Source organism: Seriola lalandi, unplaced genomic scaffold, assembly GCF_002814215.2.
Source record: "Seriola lalandi dorsalis isolate HSWRI2012SDOR001 ecotype SW California unplaced genomic scaffold, Sedor1 jcf7180002054971, whole genome shotgun sequence".
Lineage (NCBI taxonomy): Eukaryota > Metazoa > Chordata > Actinopteri > Carangiformes > Carangidae > Seriola > Seriola lalandi.
This window is the reverse complement of record NW_019525522.1, coordinates 1,729,475-1,737,296: the sequence shown is the minus strand read 5'-3', so window position 1 is coordinate 1,737,296 and position 7,822 is coordinate 1,729,475. Positions and strand designations below refer to the sequence as shown.

General features: G+C 41.7%; 1 non-coding gene across 1 annotated transcript; it reads left to right on the top strand.

The window, feature by feature from the left end:
* Positions 1-234: 234 nt before the first annotated feature.
* On the top strand, positions 235-309 carry LOC147817364 (small nucleolar RNA SNORD36). Its single transcript, XR_015436460.1, has one exon. It is a non-coding gene; the product is annotated as a small nucleolar RNA SNORD36 (small nucleolar RNA).
* Positions 310-7,822: the final 7,513 nt, after the last annotated feature.

The following is a 7,822-nucleotide window of genomic DNA, read 5'->3' as shown; positions in this document are numbered from 1 at the left end:
GGGTGGGGGGGTGATGAGCAATGGCCTGTTGTCTCATGGCTGCGTGCATTATTTTCCCTGGGGTGGAACACACAGGTGCAGTAGCACATTTACCGTTTAGCATTTCAAACGTCTTAAATCCTTATTAGCGGGAGCCCTAATTGCAGAGCCAGGATTACTTGGACGTGTAAGTAGTTAGGATTAAAAGTGAGTGACCTGATAGTTTGTCACTGTGTTAGTGCACATGTCCATCTCCGGCAGTGAAGAATAATTTCTTCCCCTGGAATGATCCCTGATGGCACAGACAGGAGTCTTCTATCTCTGAGCTAATGAAACCATTCTGACACATCATTCTCCCAACACTAACTTTTATCTCCTGTCCTCCTGCAGACTGCAGTAAAATGACCATTATTCTTTCTATGAGCATGTGTGTGTGTGTGTCTGTGTATGTGCGTGTTTGTGTGTGTTTATACCTATTGCCTATGTATGCGTGAACAGCCCTCTCTATTCATCAAGATGTCACCTGTAATGGCTGCTAAATTAACCATGTGTTTCAGGGAGCAAAGCTGGCTTGATAAATCTCTCTATGGCAGGAGGAGTGTGTGGTCCACTCCCATCCACCTCTACTGTGACCTTCCTACGGTGGGCCATCCTCCGCTGACTGGGGCTCCCGGACAGCATCTCCATAGAAAAGATCATGAAGTGTTAACGGGTGGACTGCACAGTGCATACAGAGAGCCAAAGAGAAAACAGCCACTTACTGAAAAATGTATGTTCTACAACCTGGCTTCTGACAACAGTTTGTTGTGTGGGTTTGGTATAGTTCAGTTTACTTGACATTATGACAAAAGAGATCACACACAATTCAAAAAATGTCCAAGACTTATTTTCATGGTCCTTGATGTAAAAATACTATTAGCTCTCATCTCAACAGGGATGGTAAATAAAAATTAAACTGTAATATCGTTTATATTAGTATAGTTTAATATCTGTATTAATGAACACAAATTGGTTTTGACAGGCTTGACTTACTGGTAGCCACAGGACTGGACTCCATATATGTTGTTATGTCCTGTTTCAACTAATACGCCTTTTATAGCCTTGGCCTGTTTGACGTTGGCATCTCAGGTTCAATTTTTTGTTTTGTTTGGTTTGGTTTTGCTCTGTTGGTACGGTGCATCAGGAGCTACCAACAGGTTTTTGGTGATGTTTGCCAAGTTTCAAATCAATGCTGATCCTTCAATCTCAAATCGTCCATCTGCCAAACTAAAAGCCTCATCTTATCAATAGCTACAGATTTATCACAGAATAGGGATAGTAGAGCACAAGGACACTTCGGTTTTCAGAGAGGTCGATGTAAGATACCCTAGAAGATGACGTCAAGATGTTGGCCCTCTTCTGTTTGTATGCTGTTTTTGTCTCTTTATGTGTGCAATACTTGAGAGGGAGAGAGCGGTCTGGCATGTGGCAAACCTCCTTGCTCCAGCACCCAGTGGTATGCACTAAATTAAATTTAGCAAATAAAATACAATTCAAATGCTGTAATTGCACTGAAGATGAAGAAAGGGTCGAGGTACTGGGCCGTAAAGATTTTTTGGCAGTGCTTCAGAAAAAAATGCTGAGGATTAAAGTAAAAGGAAAATAAAACAACAGGGCCTGTAACAGAGCGGAAAAACACAACAAAAGGAGCAGTATCCCGGGGTGCAGATTGATTCCTATCAGCTGGTACATAGACAGTGACCTGCGGGGAGAGCTTATCTTGGCTCATGCTCTATCTCCCCTACATTTTGATCCCACTGCTGGAGGGTGTGGACTGTTTGGGAGGAACAAGAGTAGTTGGCTGGATGAATGGATGGATGGATAGATGAATGGATAGTTTTGTGAATACAGTAGATGGAGGGAGGAAGAGGGAGACGGATGGAGGGAGTGGAGGACAGTTGAAGGAAAGGAAATAAGGAGAAGAGGGAGGGAGGCAGAGGTAAATGGAGATGGAGAGATGGAGCAATTTTGTCTGGAGAAAGTCTGATAGATGGGAGGCCGGAGTGGGGGAACATCAGGAGAGAGGGACGGTGCGAGGGGGAAGAGCCTTCCTCTGCAGAGCAATCAGGGCATGATCAGCAGATGGGAGGGCAGGGAGAGAGGAATGAGAGGGACAGCTGGAGAGATGGAGGAGATAAAGCAGAGATAGGCGTGAGGGGGAGAGATGCAGAACAGAAGCATGGAGACGGGCCAGCATGTAAAAAGAAGAAAAAAAAGAAAATGGAATGTGAAAAACGGCAGAGCAGAGATGTGGAGTAACAAAAGGAGTAGAAGAGCAGATGCTGACAGAGGAGAGGATGATAAAGTGTTCACTTAAATGGGCTCTAACACATTCAGTGCAGGGTGGCGGGAGAGGCAGTCACGTATATGCCCATGACCACTCACATGGACAGAGGATGAGAGGAAGGATGAGCAGATAAAATTGATGCTTATAAGCTTAACTTAACATGTTTTACTCTAAAAAAAAAAGAAGAAGAAGCGGGGACATTTTATTATTAAAGCTGTGATTGATGCAGTATTGAACTGGAATCAATATTCTTGAGCATGTTCCCCAGGATAGACACATTATCATGGCAGTTTTTCCTGCTTCCATACACAAATTAACAGGATTTCCTTTTATATTAATTAGCGCGAGAGAGATCAGTGCTGATTCACTGAACCTGACCTTCCCTCCCAGCTCATTACTCCTTCACAAGTAGATCCAGTTCACCGTCAATTAACTAACTTTTAATGAAGGGAAGGGCTGTTGAGCAAGACCTACAACTGTTCTGGTGGTAATGTAACACACCACTACCTTTACTGCTTTTAATGACAACCTGGGAATCCATCCTCACACAAGAATACAGTTTCAAGAAGCAGGCAATAATTGTTGTGAAGGGCAGTCTTGTTCGTTCAGAGGAGTGTTGCAGTAGGACACGCTTTAGCAGCAATAATGAATCTATAAGGATTCAATATTTTATGTGCATGTTTTCCGTTCCACAGCTCACGCAGGCTACATTTGTAATGTCTGAAGATAGGAGTTCATGGCATCAGCCGTGACGCACATCTACATGTTGACGTTCCGACGCACGAGGACTCAATAGTTATTACTGCATTATTACATGATTACATTACATGACACCTGTAAAATTACGTGGACAGAGACATATAAACTTCTGCCAAAGTACTCAAAAGCAAATCTGTGGTAGTTCCCCACACACACACACACAGACACAGACACACACACACTCACACAGACACACACTCACACTCACACACACACACTCACACACACACACACACAGACACACACACAGACAGGGTGAAAACAATACCAGCAATGATAACACGGCTGGTAATGAAATGCAAAGCTATTATTTTTTAAGTACTTCATGGATCCATAAAATAGTCCACTGAAATGCTCATTAATTGATTCATTGATTCATTCACTCATACATCGCTGGATGTTCAGCTTCTTTGTCCCATAACAATGGACCTTCAGGGAACTCTAATAATATGGTGATAAAATAAATATATTACAGTAAGCAGCAGGTAGATTTGAGCCACTTTTTCGTCCGACGTCACCCTTTTTAGTTTTTTGTAAAAATATATTGAGAACTACGCAACAGGTTTCCATGGAAATTGGTACAGACATCTCTGTTGCTCAGGAGATGAATACTTGGTGATGCAATGACATTTCATCTAGCACCACCAGATGTTAACATTCAACTTTTCTGTATGACCAAAAACCTGCAAAACTGACCGTGTTCCCGTCAGCTTCCGCTGCATTTGTGTTGTAATAGTGCACTTCATGGCAAATGTTAGCCTGCACTTCTGTAGAGCTTTTCTAGTCTTACTGACCGCTCAGAACGGAAGCCACATTCACACACACATTCATACAGTGCTTTTCTACCACACATACACATTCATACACCGATGATACATCAGGGGCAGTTTGGATTTGAGTATCTCGCCCAAGGACACTTCCAAATTCAGACTGGAGGAGCTGGGGATCGAATCACTGACCTTTCGATTCATGCAAGAGCCACTCCACTTCCTGCGCCACAGCCGCCTGCTAACTTCCTAACTTGCTAAAATACGACGCCAAACTTAAATATTATACCTGCTTACCATCTGCATGTTAGCACTGTCACTGCGAACACCTTAGTATGCTTTTAGCATTTAGCTCAAAGCACCACTGTCCATCACAGAGCTGCTAACATGGCTGTAGACTCTTGTTTTATCCTGTTTTTGAAATCACCCAACTCAAAGTCTAACTGCTCTCCTCAAGCACAAAATCAGTTTCCTGTACCCTACACCTGGATCAGCAATTACTTACCTTTAGTGAAAAAACAAGTCAGTCTGACCTTACTTGTCATCAAGCCTCTGCAGAAAAGTCTTGATAGTTTCAGCAATGTGACTTCCACACAGTCAATTTGTATGTGACCTTGGAGGTTTCTTTTCTCAGTGCATCATAGCAGACATATTGACATGTTCCCTTCCCATGCCAGCAAATAAAGAGGTCTCTTTACTGTGTAGAGTGACAAAAAGTATAAAAATCTGCCCTTGCTCGGTGGAAAGTAAATGAGACCATCACTGTTTCACCCTGGAAACCAATGACTGTTTGTGTAAAAACTAACGAAGATTTCAGGTGAGATTACGAAGAACATCTCATGGCTGTTATCTGTGTACTGCTCTCTACGGACGTTACATTGCCTTTATAAACACTCACCTTCTCATCAAGGGCAGACTGTTTCTTTCAATGTTGTACTGCACTGCCAGAACCACGTCTGGAAATTTTCAAGTGGGCTGTGTGAGAACCACTTTAACATAAGGCCTGTCTGAAAAATTACAGAAAATGTTTCTGTTATTCCGGTGAAATGTTGAGGCGGCGCAGTGGTTAACATTAGAATGAAAACTGTAGATTTTGAATCCAGTGGCCACCTAGTGCCTGTATGCAGTGTGCATGTTCTCTCTGTGATGCAGTGCCTCTGTAGTAGGTGTGATTATGGAAAGCTGAGCAGACACTGTGTGTTAACTTAACAATTCAAACTACACATTTTAACTGTTCTTTTCTGCACGGCCCAAACCTGCAACTTTTACGCTCACACTGTACACATTAATTGGCCAATTGCTCACACTGAACCCGCATTCAGTTTTTATCCAGCGACAATTCCATCGAACTTCAGTCTTCGATGTTGAGAAAAACAGAGAAAGGCAGCATCTCTATTGTGCAATTTCATTGTAAATAGAGTAAGAACAGGAAAAAAGAAATCAAAAGTTTTCTGAGGGGAAAATATGGAGCTGTGGATCGCAGATGGCAGGTACAGACAATATAGTCTCTGTTTTGCAGCAAAGTTCAGTTTTCTATCACAGCTCAGTTGGAGTCAACACTACAATTTTAGCCGCAACATGTAAAATACTACTCCAGTAATAGTGAAACAAGCTCAATACCGTTCAAAATGGATCTTTTGACAGCAGCCATGTGGAAATTTGGACTGTGGAACTGCTCAAACTGCAAGACAAGCAAGCAAAACTTTTGACATGCCAGAAATCCAACCAATCATCCGAAAGTCAGCTTGCTGATCTTTCAGGCAATAAATCTGGCACGGTAAACTGCACGTCAAATGACGACACCCTAACCAGCGGAATTTTTTTTCAATTCTAAAATTAGTTGGGGATGACCAATTTGTGCTAAAAGTTTGTCTGAATCTGCTTAACCCTATTGCTACACAAGATCATCAATATTGAACAATCTTGCAAAACACCGGCTTGTGCTAAATTATGTTTTTCTGTTACATCCAATGGCAAATATGGTTAAGTTCAGGAAAAGACAGTGGTTATGTGGCAGTAAAGGTATGGTACGGCGAGGAAAACACACGCTTTCAGGTTAGGAAAACATCATGGTGACGGTTAGAAAAAGGGCAAAGATTAATTGAATGCCTGAGATGAGATGTGCACTCTACACACTGACCATTCACAAACCCCCGACCTCCACATTTCCTACTTTGTGCCTCGCAACATTATTATTGAACGCTGGCGTCGGGTCTAAATTGTGAGATACAGAATCATTCAATGTGGTTGTAATTGCTTGGGATGTTAGGCCGGACTGTGAGTTGGAATGGCTGTCTATCTATCAGCCCCTTGATAGATTGGCAACCTTCCCAGGGTGCACAGTATTAATGGCAGGCTGTCATTTGTATCTGTAAAAGCAGTGCCTACTGTACTAGCAGCAGTAGTGGTATTACTGTAGAAGCAATACATTCCTTGAAGTTGTGGGTGTTGAATGTGTTTCGCTGTACAGAGCACAACAACATTTAGGCTTGTCACTGCACGGTTTCCATCAGTTTGTTGTTGCTGGTATGTTTCCAAAATATTTTTATGACTTATCTAGAGAGAATTGATTGTATATAATTACTCATGAAAATTAAATTGTGTTCTAGAATTGATGTGTCAGATTTTCTGGGAATGACGCTTTTAAACTTGACATCTAAAAGACATTCAGAGCTGTTTGGAGTCTGAGGTTTGGTTAAAAAGAAATGTTACCCACCTTGATCTTTTCATGCTTGAACTCAACTGCTTCAGCTGTCGTCAGTGGATGTACTGTTGGAAAACATTTTGATTGGTTGGCTGGTTTTGTTGGCTGGTATTTTGCTCAAAATCCATTACCCATTTGGTAGAGGCAGACAAGTAGAACAAGGACAGGAGGAAGGCCTGAGTGAGTCAGGCACCCAAGGCATTTGCCATAACTAGTTGCAACATGCTGTGTTGATTGTGGCAAGGCAGGAAAGCTAACACATTTCATTTAATGGACACTTATCCCAAGAGTTAGCACGTCGGTCTCAGTGGGAAGCAAACCCTTGCTTCTCAATGAATTACAGGAAAGCAAAAGCAATGTTTGTTTTTGTTTTTTTGACAAGCTGACCCCTGGCTTTGATCAGAGCTTGTTAAGGGTTTGTTGATTTGTTGTTTGCTTTTCTCACCAGACCAAACTGAAGACGCTGAACATTTTATAAAAATTGCTGTACAAAGAATCAGCAAAATCTAAACTTTTTACACCCCAGAGAAGTGATTGCAAAGTTCATTAATGGTTTGCCACTGTTTCCTTCTTTCTTATTTATTTTTTTAAAAAAGAGAATAGAACAAGATGAATGGCTGGAGAGCAAACATGAGTGTGTGCCTGTGATGCGACCTACAAGGAACATCTGGCAGTGGTGAAAGATTAAATCTTTTCTGGCTTTTCTCAACCTCATTGCACAGTATGAAACCCAATCTGAGAGAGCCCAATTTACCTTTTTTTAAGAGCTGAAAGAATAATGTTTAGAACCGAGGCAATTCATTCTATTGGCGAAACAGACAATTCATAAATGTTCCAAGTTATCTCCATGCAGAGCAGATGGCGGCCAAGAGGCTGTTTCTAGGTTTTATCAGGACACATATCAGTTCAGGGGTTTTTTTTTGTGCCACATATCTGCACTCAGTTTCTAGGTTAAATACACTGAGATTTAGGGTGGGATATTGCTGGGTTCTTCTCTACAGCTGTGACACTGTGACACAGGTAGACGTTTGTTTTCTGTGCCCATAAGAACGAGAGATAGAGAACATGTTCTGCTGTATTTGAAGGGTTAGTGGAGGGCAAAAATCATCAGCATGCACAGAGTGTAAAATATGTGAGCTGAGATTTTTGTTTTTTTTGTTTTCTGCCTTCATTACAACCCTAACCTTGACCTTAGCTCTTCATATTTCTTTCAACAATTTCCAAACTTTTGAAGCTTTGACCTTTGTAAATATTCATAAATAAAATAAAATATTTGAACAGCGCAGA